The sequence below is a fragment of the Monodelphis domestica genome, chromosome 1 (assembly GCF_027887165.1).
Source record: "Monodelphis domestica isolate mMonDom1 chromosome 1, mMonDom1.pri, whole genome shotgun sequence".
In the NCBI taxonomy this organism is placed as follows: Eukaryota; Metazoa; Chordata; class Mammalia; order Didelphimorphia; family Didelphidae; genus Monodelphis; species Monodelphis domestica.
The window spans coordinates 71,125,652-71,142,088 of record NC_077227.1 but is presented as its reverse complement, the minus strand read 5'-3'; positions in this window follow the sequence as shown (position 1 = coordinate 71,142,088).

Below are 16,437 nucleotides of genomic sequence, written 5' to 3'. Positions count from 1 at the left end.
GCTTGAGGGAAGGCAAAGGAGGGGAGGAGGGAAGAAAAAGGGGTGGTAAAAGGAAAGGTACAGGGAAGGGAAGGCAAAATGCCTAGGGGCAGCCATTATTTGAATAAAATATTAAAAATAACAATCTGGAGGCATTTAATTCCAGGTGGGTGGAGCAATGTTCTTCCCCATGGCTCCAAGTAAGTAGGGGTTTTTTTGCTTTGTTTTGCTGTTTGCTAGAACAAGCAAACCCATTTCATTTAGACCATCCTCACAATATTCTCCTGCAGGGACCATAATGTAGATGTGTGAGAATATCTCAGTCTGTGCATTGAGCACAGTCATTAGCATCTGCATTTAATTTCCTGTCACCGGAAACCAAATCCACTTTCCTGGTAGAGCCATATGGGAGCTGCTCAAAACAGCATAGCTACCAACCAGCTCAAGTGCCTCTCTGAAGCTTCTGGGTGGTGGATGAGGAGGAGGGTGTTCAGGAAGGGAGTGTCCAGTCACTTCCCAGGACTGCTCTGAGAATTAAGAGATGTTGCCTGCAGTGTGCTTTGAGATCATATCTTGGGAGCAAGAGGATGCCAGCAAACAAATTAAATTAATTTTCCAATCCACCCAGTCTAGGCCCAATGGCAATGAAATAAAATTCCACCCACCCTCCCTGGAAGTACCATGTATATAACATTTCTATATGTTCAGTCATGGGAAGGTACTATCCCATGACCCAGATTGTGACTCTAGAGCAAAGGGGTATGGACAGCTAGATTGGCCTATGGTAGTGAGGAGAGAGTGTCCTCCTGCCTCAAAGGACATGAAAAATCAAAACAATTCTGAGAAAATTCATTTGAGGGACCAAGAAACAGCTGGTAGACTGGAAGACCTTGGAATCCTCCATGAAAGGCCACCTGGTTGGGAGCAGTAAGAAGGGAGAAGGGGCAGCCCATCTCCTTAAGTATACATCCTACACCTCTCCAACAGGGCTAATAAACCCTACCCTCTCACCCCAGATCCCTGAAAAAGATTATGTACCAAGGAAACCAAGCAGAGGGAAGGATAGCAGAGAAGGAAGACAGGGCACTAATAAGGAATATGAAATGGAGACACAATTTTGTAGGTAATGACATGGGGCTGGGCAAAAGTGGAGGTAGATTTCATAATCCCACTGAGAAGCAGAATGATAACAGGCTAAAGGACTGCTGAGAGAAGAAAGAATGGTTCCCCCAGAAGTTGGTACCCTGGGTAAGATCCTGGTTGGTTCATTGTAGCTACAACTTTGGAGATTTATGGAGTACAATAATATAAGCAACAAGAGAAGGTGTTGAGTGGAACTCATGCTGCCAAACCAAACTGGAGAGAGAAGCATTTTTGTGAGAGGAGAAGACTGTGAGCATCTTAGAAGGGAAATGGGAAAGTTTCGAGGTCACCATCATCCTCTGAAGAATCTCACATCTTTGTAGCACATTTTCACATATATCACATAACAAGGGCACAGAACATGCTCAGATTTCTAGATCTTAACTGTGGTCAGAACCGAATGGTGCCAATGAACAATGGTACCCAAGGTTGGAGTGACTGACAGCTGGGGAAGCTTTTTCATCTGAGAAGGTGGCCACCAGAAAGAGGACTGACCAACCCTTGACATTTCACCAGCAGTCTCAGGGGTGGTTTAAACAATGCCAGTGCCAGGGGAAATATAAAATAACAAATTAGCATCCTTTCAAACTGATTAATGTCCTGATGCAGCCTAACCACCAGCCTCTTCTTATGTAATCTTCACAAGAACCTTTTATGAGGTAGGCAGAGCAGGTTTTATAATGTCAGAAGAGTAAACTGAGATGCAGAGAATTTCAGTGGCTTTTTACAAAGCCATACAGCTAGGTAATGGCAGAAATCGGAGCATAGGTGCACAGATTTAGAATTAAAAGGATGCTCTGAGGGCATCAAATCCAATTTTCTCATTTTCCAGATTAGAAAACCAAGCCACAAAAGAGATGAAATAACTTTCCCAACAGCTAGTTTCTGAGGTGGGATATGAACCTAAGTTTTCTAACATTCAATCCAATATTCACTCTACTAAATGGGGAAGAGTAGGAAAGAAATAACTTTTTTTTACTTTAAAATTTTTTTTTCAATTACACATAAAAACAATTTTGACAATTGTCTTCTGACATTTTACAATTCAGATTCTCCCTTTCCCTACCTCACTCCCCCCAGGCAATAAATAGTCTGATATGGGTTATAACTGTACTTTCATGCATTACACATTTCCATATTCCCCATGCCATAATAGAAAATATGTCACACATATAATAAAAAAAACTCATGAAGGAAATAAAGACTAAAATAACATACATACTTTGATCTGCATACTCCAACAGTTCCTTACCTGATTGTGGCTAGCATTTTTCATGATGAATCCCTTGTGGATTCATTCCACGCTGACTTGGAAACTTGCTTTCCAGATAATAATTTAGACCTTCACAGCTTATCATCATATAATATTTCTGTTACTGTATACAGTGTTCTCTTGGTTCTGCTCACTTCACTTTGGATCAGTTCATATAAGTCTTTCCAGGTTTTTCTGAACTCATCCTATTTGTCATTTCTTAGGGTGCAATAGTATTCCATTACAACCCCATACCCCAACTTTTTCAGCCATTCACCAGTTGATGGACACTCCCTTAGTTTCCAACTCTTTGCCACTGCAAAGAAAGCTACAAAAAATATTTTTGTACAAATAGGTCCTTTTCCCTTATCTCTGATCTCTTTGAAATATAGACTCAATACTGGTATTGCTAGGTCAAAGCATAAGCATAGTTTTATGACCCTTTGGGTATGGTTCCATATTGCTTACCAGAATGTTTGCATCAATTCCACCAACAGTGTATTAGTGTTCCAATTTTTCCATATCTCTTCTAATACTTATCATTTTCCTTTTTAGTCATATTAGTCAATCTGATAAGTGGTATCTCAGTGTTGTTTTAATTTGCATTTCTCTTATGAATAGTGATTTGGAGCATTTTTTTCATGAAATAACTCTTTTTAAGAGCTTACTATGCCTGGTGTTATGTTGAGCATTTCATAAATATTATCTCATTTGATGATGCCAGCTTATTCTTCTATAAAAAAAACTTAGTTCCTTGTGGTATTGTCCCAGGCAAGCATACTGAGCCTATACAAACATGGTTTCTTCCCTCTCAAAGGTGTTTACAATTTGAGAGAAATGAAGCTCATGTAGATACATGAGGAGTTAATACAAATAAGTAGCAGAACACAAACATGAAAGAAATGGATGAATGATCACTTCGATTTTTATAACAAAGAGGACCAAGGGACACCCTGCTGAGTGCACCACTGCTGAGACAGTTAGATGCCCTAGAAGTGGAAAGAATGCTGACCTGGAATCAAGTCTTCAAAGGAAGGAAAGAAACAAGCATTTATTAATTGCCTACTAGGGGCCAGGCACTGAGCTAAATGCTTTATACATATCTTGCTTTATCCTCATAACAACCCTGAGAGGCAGTTGGCATTATTATCTCCATTTTGCAGATGAAGAAACTGAGACAAAGACAGATTAAGTGACTTGCCCAGGGTCACATAGCTGGTAAGCCTCTAAATTTGGATTTGGACTCAGATCTTCTTGATTTCAAGAAGTTTATCCAGGGAACTGATCCAATCATTTTGGAAGGTGATTTCCAACTAAGCCCAAAGGGCTATGAAACTATGCATATCATTTGATCCGGTAATACCATTACAGAGTTTGTATCCCAAAAAAGATCATAAAAAAGGGGGAAAGACCTAGTTGTACAAAAATGTTTATAGCAGTTCTTTTTGTAGTGTCAATGAATTAGAAATTGAAGGAATGTCCTTCAATTGGGGAATGGATGAACAAATTATGGTATGTGTTGGTGATGGAATATGATTGTGCTATAAGAAATAATAAGCAAGGTGATTTCTGAAACAGCTGTAAAGATATGCAGGAGCTGATGCAGAAAGAAATAAGCAGAACTGGAAGAACATTGTACACAGTAACTGCACTATTAGACAATGATAAAATGTGAAAACTTGGATACTCTCAGCACTGAAATGATCTGGGATGATACTGAAAGATTTATGATGGGGAATGCTATCCACCTTTAGAAAAAGAACTGTTGGAGTCATCTTTCATGTCAGTGTATTTGTGGTTTTGTTTTGGAGGTTTGGTTATATGTACGTGTGCTCTTACAACAATAAACAATATGGAAATGTGTTTTGCATGACAATAAAAATTTTTTACATTTTAAAGTTTATCCACTGGAATACCTGGTTGCCTCTTAGACAATGTTGTTGTGAAGATAAATGAGATGATATTTTTAAAGTACTTTACAAATTTAAAGCACCACATAAGTACTAGGAATTATTATAATTGTTGTTATTATTATTATACTTGGGAAAGGAGCTCTAGGTCCCCCAGCCAGCACAACAAAAGAAGTGAGAATTCTTGCCTGCTACATTTGAGACAACCTGGAGTGTGAAGTGTCATTTTAGAGAAGCATGGTATAGCATCTATGAATTGATGCAATTAAATAAGAAGAACCAGGAAAACAATGCCCATAACATCAACAAAAATGATGTGAACAGAAAGAATGATCAAAGATGGATGAATGTAGTATCATTATAATGACAGAGCTGGGATCCAAAAAGAAAAGGAGAAAAAAATGTTCTTTCCCTTTTTTGTAGGTGGGGGAGATTTATAGATATGAAACACTGCCATTTCTTTCAGGCTCCATCTCTGCCCTGGTTGATTTTGCAGAATATTTTTTGGTTTGGGGAATTTTATTTTACCTAAGAAGGGGAGGGGGATATTTGAACATGAATATGATTTGAATATAAAGGGTATGGATAAAGAGAGAGGCAGAGAGACAGAAACAGAGGAGATGAAGACAGAACAGAAAAATAGAGATGGAGAGAGGAAAAGAGCAAGTGGCAAAGGCAGAAAGATAAAAGTAGAGAGAAAAGAGAGAGAAGGAAGGAAGGAAGGAAGGAAGGAAGGAAGGAAGGAAGGAAGGAAGGAAGGAAGGAAGGAAGGAAGGAAGGAAGGAAGGAAGGAAGGAAGGAAGGAAGGAAGGAAGGAAGGAAGGAAGGAAGGAAGGAAGGAAGGAAGGAAGGAAGGAAGGAAGGAAAGAAGGAAGGAAAGAAGGAAGGAAGGTAAGGAGGGAGGGAGGGAAGGAGAGAGGAAGGGAGGGAATATGTTAATGCTGGAGTGGACTTAGATTAAGGAAAAACCAACTTGACTTAGAGAGTCAGTAACAGGTCATAACAATAAGACAAGGTAGGAGGGGCCAGGCTGATGGGACCAGGCAGATAGTTCTACATTCTGGTAATTGTTGGCAGCCTGCTGGCAAGATATTGAGTGTGGTCAAGAGCAGACTAACTACAATATTGAGAGGTATGGAGTATTCAGAGTGAACTAGCACCTGTGGTGTGAGGGCTTACCAAGCCCTTCTCACTGTTGCTCATCCACCTTTCACACACCTCTCCCCTATAGCTCCAAGGAACTGTAACATTCCCAGCAGCCACGCCCCAGTTAAACAACCTCAACAAACCAGCTAAACTAGGTTGAGGGTAGCCAATAGACTCCAAACCTGTCAGTGAGTTAGGGGATGTCTACCCCAAGCATGTGAAGACTCCCTCCAGCAGAATGGGCAATATTTTGTTCCAATGGCTATGCAGATGACTGAAGCTTGCACTGTGGAAACACTTAGAACTTGGTCAGATATTGAAGACTCCAAGGTCATCTACTGCATCCTGGACTATCTCCAACTGTCCTGACTTTTATCCTACTACCAGATTTTGGTGACTCGGGAGGAGAGAATGAGGCTGATGACTTTGAGCAACTCTGCCTCATGTAACATCAAGGAAGGAAGGAAACAAGCATGTTTTAAGCATCCATGTACCGAGTGCTTTATAAATAGTACCTCATTTGATCCTCGCAACAAACATGGGAAGTAGGTGCTATTATTGTCCAGACCAGGAAATTGAGGCAGGCAAGGCTTAAGTGACTTACTGGTACGTGATATGGCAGCCAAAAACAAAAGGGACTTCGAGCTTAAGCTATGTCAAAAGAGGCATCATTTCTAAAAATAAGGTGATAGTTTCTACTGTACTGCACAGGTCAGACTATATTTCGAGTATTCTATTCAGTTCTGAGCACAACATTTCTAGAAATGACATTTTTTAGTTGGAGAAGTCCAAGAGTAGAGCATCCAGAATAGTGAAGGACTTTGATTCCATACCATGAGATTAGTTAAGGAATTAGGGTGATTTAGCCTGAAAAAAAAACCACTCAAAAGGAACATGATAGTTGTCTTCAAATACTTGAGGGCTTGTCACTTGGTAGAAGGATACCACTTGCTCTCTTTGGCCCCATGCAGAAGAACCAGGAGCAATGAGCGGAGATTACAAAGGGTCAGATTTAGACTTGATGTCCCAAAAAGCTTCTTTTTGAAACAGGTGACCTCTGGGAGTCAATGATATTGAAGTAATACACTCCAAGGGGTCAGCAAGAGTAAGACACAACTGAACAACAACTTATAAGTAGGGGATATTTCATTCAATTCTATTTCTATCTCCAAGGACTAAAACATAGAAGGTGATTAATAAGGCAGCTGGGTGTCACAGTGGATAGAGTTCTGGACTTGGCAACAGAAAGACCTGAGATCACATTTCCAAACTCAGCTACTTACTGTGTAACCATGGGCAAGTCAAGTAACCTATTTAGCCTCAGTTTCCTCCATCATTAAAGAAAATAGGTTGTTGTGAAGTTCAAAGGAGATAATAATTGCAAAATACCTAGTACAGTGCCTGGCACATAGTAGGCAGCTTAATAACTGATCATTTCCTTCCTTGACAATGATTGGTTGATATCAGAACCAGGGTTCTTTCCATCATGCCACATTTAAGTCAGTATGCACCTGAAATAATCAGGACATATTTTATTCTTGAGTTTTGATAATTATGTAAGTTGTTTTCAAGGATAAATCTTGATATGTGTCATTTGTTGGGAACACACTGCCAATACTTGCTTTCACTGACATATGAAGCACAAAGTTATTTTGGTTAGAGAATTAGGTGAAGGAGAAGGGGGCCCTTGATTTGTCTCTGATACAAAGCTTGGAATTCACTGGCAGAATGTGAACAAGATCAGTGGAAATGGAAAATGGAGGCATATGATTAGAAGACCATTAGATTGAGGTCTAGGGGAAAAGCCAGCTTGAAGAGAATAGACAAGGGACAGTGAGGTCCATGTCTAGAGATTCAGACTGGGCAGAAAAGTACATTTAGAAGCAGACTCCATAATGAACCCAGTCAAGGAGTGAGAGAACAGTGTTCAACCATGAAGACAGAAAATGTGTAGCGAGGAAGACTGGACAAGTTGTCTCAGTGCTAAGTACAAGTGGGTGGATCCAGTTGGCAGCACAAGCAGGATACAACTGTGAAAACCAGAGCATGGGCTGTCTCTCCCTCCATCCTAGTTTTAATCACCCTTTCTGGATTGAGCTGGCAAGGACTAGCAAAGAAGCGGGGGATGGAAGAGATGGGGTGAGTTAGTTTTTGTTTTGAGGTTTTGAGGTTTTTTCCAAAGAATGAAGCAGACAGAACTCTCTACAAGGTATTTTGACAGTAACCAAAAAAACACAGGCCAAGAACATGATTCTCTGGGAGAGACATCTTTGTGGGTCTACCAGTATATGGAAGGAAATGTTTGTGAAGCTTCTGAAGGGACTTCTGGGTAATTGCAAGAATTTCTTAGCTTAATGGCATTGGTGTTTCAGGAGGTATGATTTCACTTTGGTATTTTGTATTGACACTAAAGAAAATCTCAGGACTCTCCTTATCACCCATCACTAGGATTAGGCTTACCCTCAGTCTTGGTGAAGGTCATGTTTTTAATCAGAAAGAGTAATGGAGGGGGCAGCTAGTGGCTCAGGGGATGGAGAGCCAGACCCAGAGACTGGGTTCAAATCTGGCATCAGATACTTCCTAGCTGTGTGACCCTGGGCAAGTCACTTAGCCCCCATTGCCTAGCCTTTACCACTCTTCTGCCTTGGAACCAATACACAGTATTGACTCCATGATGGAAGGTAAAGTTTTTTAAAAAATAGTAAAGGACTGATTAACAAAGTCAGAGACAGAAAGAAAGGTTTTCTTTATTTTTTCTTTCAAGGAAGATACTGGGAGTCAGATACAACCCAGTAAGGTTTTGGTTCAACATAAATTCTGATAATAATAACTGATCTTTATATAGTACTGTAAGGTTTACAAAGCTAAGACACAGAGTGGAATAGGAAGAGCATAGGACATGGATTGAGGAGAAACCTGGGTTCAGATCTTGCCTCTGATACTTAGCAAATGGTATAACCTGGATGGTTCACTTAACTTTCCCAAATCTCTGTTTCCTCAACTGTAAAATGTATATAATGAGAGCACCTATCACAGATGGCTATGGTGACATTTTGCAAACCTTAAAGGGTAATATAAATATCAGCTCATTATCTCATATTATCTTCATGACAACCTTGCAAAGTCAGTACTACAGATATTATCCCTATTACAGATGGGGAATTGAGGCTTAGAGAGATAAAGGAATTTGCCTGTGGTCAAAGAGCTGCTCAAGATGAGAGGTGAGATTCTTTGTCAAATCTTGTATGACTTCATGCCCAACTACCTTCCAACCAAACCATATTGCCTATAGTCAATAAGAGCTTTCCAAAAATGAATTGGCTTTTATCTCAGTGGAAAGAATGCCAGGTTTGGAGTCAGGAAAACTCATCTCCCTGAGTTCAAATACAGCCTCAAACACTTACCACTGTGTGACCCTGGCTAAGTCACTTAACCTTGCTTGCCTCAGTTTCCTCATCTGCAAAATGAGCTAGAGAAAAAAAATGGTAAACCCCTCTAGTATCTTTGCCAAAAAAAAAACACCACCAAAACAGGGTCACCAAGAGTTAGACACAAATCAAACGACTGAACAATAACAACAACATATGAACAAAGATGGATTCCCTTATCACTGGAGTCTTTCATGAAGAGGATGGGTGACTATTTGCTGAGGATGCTATGCTGCAGTAGGTATATAGTTATTATTATGATGGAGTTAGATTAGTTTACCTCTGAGGTTCCTATCAATACAGAATTATGATAAATAGGAGTCCTTGGAACTAGGACAAGATTAACATAAGAGATAGAGTGATGGCCAAGTTAGTGAGTTTTGAGGTTGGCAAGATCCATGACAGTATCAAAGACTGAATTAAGCCTTCTAGTTCCAAGTTAATAAAATCTAAAGAATAGCAACAGACTAAGCAAGATAGATCTAGGCAGGCTGGGATTGCCACAATAAAAGCTTCAAGGTCAACTTTTGTTTCTGCAAAAGAGTAGAGGTTTTCTAAGACCTCTTCTCACTGTACTGTCCATGTACCCATGAAACCTCAGTAGAATCCATTCAGTTCTCCTGAGATCGTATTCCAAGGCCGTCCCTCGGGGCAACAAATGAGGTCATTAGCTCTCTTTTTCCATGCCTTTTGCTCATTTTTCCAATATTTTCCCTTTCTTCCATTATTTATAGACATCTTGAGATTCTATATTTATTTATATTTATCTCTATTCTGAGAGAAAATGGAGATTTGTCATTCTAGAAGTGGGTCTTTAAGAAAAAGGAGAAGAATAGTTTTAGGTTTTAGCACTACTTTATAAATTGAATTCAAACAGTACTATTCAAGGGAAAAATAAATAGGCATCTTTTTCATAGCAAAGTTTTAAAAATCAATGTAACTGCAGCCACTCATAAACTGGGGATGTGGAACTGAAATATGAAGAGCATGACTTGGTTGTAAAAAAGAATGGCTATTTTAGGAAAGGGAATAGCAAGATATTCTGTGAACCAGTCTGGAAACACAGGTTACTGAAGTAACAATATGCAGTTTAAAATTTTATCTTCTGATTCAATTGGATAACATTTGAACTCTTGGGAAATCCTGTTAACTGTAAAAGTTATAGTCTAACAAAAGAAGAAGAGAAAGTTTTCGATTTGCATCTTAAATAAGGTACACAAGTAAAATGGGAGTAGTGCAGGAAGAATCATAAATCCTTCAACTTTAATGTGTAATTATTTATACTTTCTATATGACTACATTGAATTTTTCTGCTGCTAATCTGTATACAACATGGCTTGTGATGGATTTATCTTACTAAGCAAAGTATAAATAAAATCAATAAAAGGATTTTCACATTCTTTTTTTAAAATCCACATTGACAGATTTTCAGATTCATCAGAGATGAGCTTCCCTTAACTCTACTCACTCGTCATGGGAAATGCCCATACTTCCTCTCCCCAGCACCTCCAATCCCCAGTTCTGCCCTGGTCCTTACACTGGACCTTCTATGTTGCAGGGACAAGTTTATACATGCATATGCTTCTATGCTTTTGTCCTCTATGTCTTTCTTATAAATACGCCTGCATCAGTCTTGTCCCTTTTAGACTGTAAATACCTTAGAGTGGGTATAAGATCAATATAAGTTCTCTTGGTATGCTGCCTAGTATAACAGTAAAGAAAATTTAGTGCTGGTGTTTTAACATCAGTAGAGGAAGGCAGCAGAGTAAAGTAGGAGTAGTAGTGGGTCCCCGCAGTGATCAAGAGAACTGAGTTTTACTCCTGGTTCTCCCACTAGCTAGCTGGCATGCCCCTTACTGCTCTCAACCTCATTCTCCTTTGTAGTAGTAACAGTAACAGTAGTAGTAGTAGTAGTAGTAACAGTTGTAAGTAGTAGTAGTTATACTAATTTGTTGTAGTTGTAGTGGTAGTAGTATTACTTAAGTTGTAAGTAATTGTAGTAGTAGTAATAGTAGTTGAGGTAGTAAAGATAGTAGTAATAATAATAAAATAACAGCTCACGTTTACATGGCAATTTAACATTTATAAAATGCTTTCCTCAGACAACCCCTGGAAGATTTTAATACAAATACTGTTGTTCTTATTCTACACATATGGAAAATGGGTCTCCAAAAAGTTAAATGACTTGCCCAAGGATTGACACAAGTGACTCCTGATTCCAGGTCCAGAATTCTTTCTATCAATGAATAATCAATCAACAAATATCCATTAAACACCTATTATACACTAGGTGTTGGGAATTAAAATAATAACACTTAATAATAATAATAATAGCATTTATCTAATAAAGACTGGCAAAAAAAACTTTTCAACTACTAACTTATTTGATCCAGATATTAATATCCCCATTTTAAAGAGATAGAGGTCAAGTGACTTGCCTAGGGTTACATACCTAGTAAAGGTCAAAGACTGGATTTAAATTCAGGCCTTCCTAATTTCAAGCCCAACATTGTATATACTACACCACCTTCCTGTTCCAGAGTTCATAATAATTGACTTGAAAATAGATTGTATTGATTACATGGGAAATATGGAAATATGTATTTCATGAAAGCATGGATATAACCAATATCAAATAATTTACCACCTTGGAGAATGGGAGGAGGAAGGGAAGAAGGGAATCTAAATCACAAAATATCCAAAAACAATTGTCAAAAATTGTTTCTACATGTAAATGAAAAAAATGTATTTTAAGTTAAAAAAATAGGTTGTATTGGAAAGTTCACATGTAAATTGGAGACTATATTGCAGCATGAAGAGACAATGTAGGCACTGGGATTTGTGGCAAGGAAGTGGGATATGGAGTTGTTATCAGTGTATTCAAAGTCTTGATGAATAATATGAAGAGTGGTAGGTAAGGAGTTTAACCCCTCCTCCTCTGCCATATGTCATAGGAGAAATATGAAAAGCCAAAGACTTCCCTAGATTCAGACAATGAATCAGTTGGGAGTCAGGAGTCTGCCCCAGCTTACCGGGGCTCTTTCCCTTATTGGATGACAGAGATGAAACCACATCATTCATATGATGGGGCACCTCTGTGCATGGCATAACATTTCCTGCACTTACCTTTGGTTTACTTCACACACCTAATCCTGGGTCTGTCCCAGAGAAGTGCCTACATCTGTTATCATGAAGCCAGCTCACTTCGGTAGTTGAAGGATGGAAAATGTTCTGTTCTAGCCCGTCCTGGTTACTGTGGTGGGCAGGTTGGTGGGGGACACATTTAGGCTTGGAATCTGCCCCTAGTTTGGAAAATCCAGTCATGGAAGAGACAGAGCCAGGGAGGAGACAAAGATGAGCAATTTGGAGAAATAAGCCAACTGACTAGATAAGTAGATAAGGGATATAATCACTTAGGCCAGTGCATTCCAGGCAGCAGCATCCTTTAGCCATGAGGGTCCTCTGCCCCTTAATGCCAGTATGCCAAGAGAATACAGAAACTCCTGAAAGGGGTGAGTCAGGAAGGAGCTGGCTCTGACCATCATTGCCCAGACAAGCATCATACAATAAAGTACAAAGCACAAATCTTTCCCAGGGGCACACACACAAAGGGAAAGACAGATACCAACATGCAGACAAAGCCATTCAGGTTAATCTCCCCAGAACTGCTTAGCTCTATGGGGATAAGGCTTTATGTGGCTCTCTTGATATTCTTCTATATCAACATCTACAATTCTAAGAGAATGATTAAAGGGTTTGGAAACACAAGCCCAGAAGTCTGAATTCTCTCTTGCTTTTAAAGATAGTCCTTGGGCCTTCTCTTAATAAATTTCTACAAAAAGCAAACAATAATACCATATATTGAGGGCTTACAATGTACTAAAGCACTGTATTCCATTTTGGGGATACAAAGAGAAAAGATAAGTTGGTTCCTAATCTCAAGGAGCTCATACTTCAACTGGGGAGAAACAGTACCCAAAATAAATAGCACTGGTATTTCAGGATATAAAATTTCACTTATGTCCTCTTAGAAGGAAAATGAAAAGGTGGAGGAGGAAGAAAAGGAGAAGGAGGAAAAGGAGGAGGAGGAAGAGGAAGAGGAGCAGGAGGAAAGAGAAGGAGAAAGAGAAGGATAAAGAGGAGGAAAAAGAAATGAAAGAAAATGAAGAGAGACACTCTAAGGCAGATTGAAAGACCCAACAGCCCTAAGGGTACAGAGGCAGGATGGATGGCAAGGTTCAGGGGTCTTTAGGTTACAACAATAAATCAGATGACAGTAGCAGGGGACTGTCAGACATAAGGACAGGAAAGATGGTAGGAGGCCATGATAAGGCAGATAGTGAGATTTGAAGGTTCTCCATCTCAAAGCATCAGTGCCCTCATTAAAGCAAATAACAGCAGCTCCTGCCTTCCTACTCCAAAAGCTCAATTGCACTTTCTCTCTAACTTCAGTAACATCTAGAAGCACAAGAAGTCAATAAGACTTAAATGGACCATTCAAAGCTATCCATTATGTAATAGTGCTCTGAGTATGCACAGAATCCTTGGAGAGGTTGAACCTTTCCAAATTTCAATGGGAGCTAAAAAGAGATACTCAGTTGGGATGAACTATATTCCTTCCAAGTCATCGCACTCTTAATTATTTACAAAGCAAGTGAAGAAGAAACAGCACTAGCATTTTATTGCCCAAATAATTAAATCAATATTTAATTGTGATTACTATTATTACAGTTTTAAACTTACATTTAAATAATTTTCAGGGGCAGATTTTAGACAAAAGTTGAAGGCTTTTGAGATACAGGCACAAATAGTTAAAACTCCAATGAAAAAATCATTGTCCCCTTCCCTCCATGGAATCGGCTGCCACACACAGATTTCATTAGTTGGTTTCTGTGAATGCGCTGCCTGTAACACAGATGCATCTAAAGTTCATCAAAATGCCAAGAAATCAAAGATAATATAGCTAACTGACAGCACAGAATTTAATAAAACACATTAACTTATTATATTTCCCCAAGATCACACCCATCTTCTTGACTTCCCTGTTTCTTTCCAGAACACCATCATCCTTCCAGTTATTCGGGTTCACAAACTTGGAAACATCCTCTCCTCTTAACTCCCCCTTCCTCTTCCCACTCCCATTCCATCTTAGACATCTGTTTCTAAGTCTTGTTGGTTGCATTCCAACAATGTCTCTCATTTCTGTTCCCTTCTTTCCATGTCAGGTCCTCGTTGCCTTTTGCCTGGAGCATTGAAAAACCTCTTGACATGTTGTACTACGTCAAATCTCATTGCATCAAGTCTCCCCATCGACACCAAAGTGGTATTCCCAAAAGACAGCTCTGGCCATGGGACAATGGCTCACCACTGTTCAAGAAGACCCAGTTGCTACTCCGTTGCTCCCTGTTGCCTCTAGGATGGAACATAAATCCTTCTGTTTGGTAATAAATGCCATTAAAATGTGCCTCCAACCTATCTCTCCAAGTTTATTGCACGTTACTCCCCTTTACAGACTCAACATTCAAGGAAATCTGATCCACTTTCTGCTCCTCATACATAACTTCCATATCCATGTTTTTGCACATACTTACCCCCATTCCTAGAATACACTCAACGTATTTCAGTCTATATTTTTGCACATATTTTCCCCCATTCCTAGAATATATTCCTTATCTTAGACTCCCTAATTAAAGTCACTGAAGTGATGAAGAAGAGAGAACACTGGACTGGAGTGAGGAAAACCTGAGGTTGAATCCTACCTCAGACACTTTTTAGCTCCTTGACTATGGGCAAACCATTTAACCTTTCTTAGAATCAGTTTCTTTTTCTGTCAAATAGGGATAGAGGTGGAGCAGTAGACAGAGTTCTGAACCTGCAAGTCAGGAAGATTCATTTACTCAAATTCAGATACTTCCAGCTCTGTGACCTGAAACAAGTCACTTCACTCTATTCGCCTCAGTTTCTTCTCTATAAAAATAATCTGGAGAAAGAAATGGCAAGCCACTCCAGTATCTTTGCCAAAAAAAAAAATAATAAAATAAACCAACCAGAAATGGGGTAACAGAGTTAGAGAAGACTAAAACAACTAAACATCAACAAAAATGGCAATAATAATAGCACCTACTTCTGAAAGTTGTTGTAAAGATAAAATGAAGTGATAAAGTGCTTTGCAAACGTTAAAAGGATTATATAAATTACATTTGTGTAGTATAGATAGGAAAAATATGGCCATTTCAAAGCCAGCTACAATGGGAATTATTCACAAGCTTTTGGTTTACCAGGCAATTTTCCAGTGGAAGTTTAGCAAACTAGGATTGTTTGACATATTGCAAATGGAATAAATCTTTATTTTGTTCTCCTTGTGTTCTCTTTGTAAGACAAAATAATGTATGATCACACTCCCCAAAAAAGAATAGTCAGATTCCAAAAACTTGCATCTGTGCCTAGAATACCATAAGGTTTCAGTGCATGAAGTTTTTTAAAGTAGGAACCAAAACCAAAAAATTGAAAATGAATATTTTCTTGATACTACTGCTTAAATAATCATTTAACTCAAAAAAGTAAAAATTATACAAAAGTCTCAACTGTATTTCTCAGGTCATTCATTTTTGTGCAGAAAATAATCTGTTACTTAGGGATCCCTGTAACAAAATTAGGAAATCTGAATATTGGGCTCTTTATGGACATTATAAAGTACTTAATTAGCCTTACAAAGCATCCAAAAGAATGATTTCAAAGCACAGTTTTGTCTCTGAGAGCTACTTGTCCAATGTAAGACCAAAATGACTCCAAATGAATCTAAATAAGTTCAGGAAACTCTGAAATGAGTGTATTGGTTGGCTAGGCAAAAAAGTTCAAAACATGATAATTTCTAAAATTAAAACAAATATTTCCATTGCAATTTAACTGTGCGCCTCTAATGTTGCTGACCAAGAACAAATAAATCAACTAACTCAGCAAGTTAAGTTCACTAACAGAAGAATTTTTTTCAAAATGTTTTAAACTCTTACCATCTATCTTAGAATCAATACAACATATTGGCTCTAAGGCAGAAGAGCAGTATGAGCTAAGCAGTGGAGGTTAAGTGACTTGCCCAGGGTCTCACAGCTAGGAAGTATCTGGGGCTGGATTTGAACCCAGCACCTCCCATCTCTGAATCTCGCTCTCAATCCACTAAGCCTCTCAGCTACCCTGAAGAATTTTTTAAAAGATCATTTTATTCAAATCCATGAATTCAATTATGGATTGCCATCATAAAATACTATCAGATAGATCATAAATTTAGATCTTGAAGGGGCTGTAGAGGTCAACTAGTCCATCCCCCTAACCTGACATATTTAAATTTTTTTATTATTCTCTTTTTTTAATTTACATTTTAAAAATTAATCTATCCTTCCCATTAGTCATCCAATTAACCAATTTCAAAAAGCAAATCTGAAAAATATAATCCCTAAGACATAAGTAAAGAATCCAACAAAACTAATTCCCACATTAGGCATGCCTGAAAATATATGCCTTTTTTTGCACCTTGAGTTTATCACTTCTCTGTCAGGAGATGAGTGGCATGTTTCATCTTTTC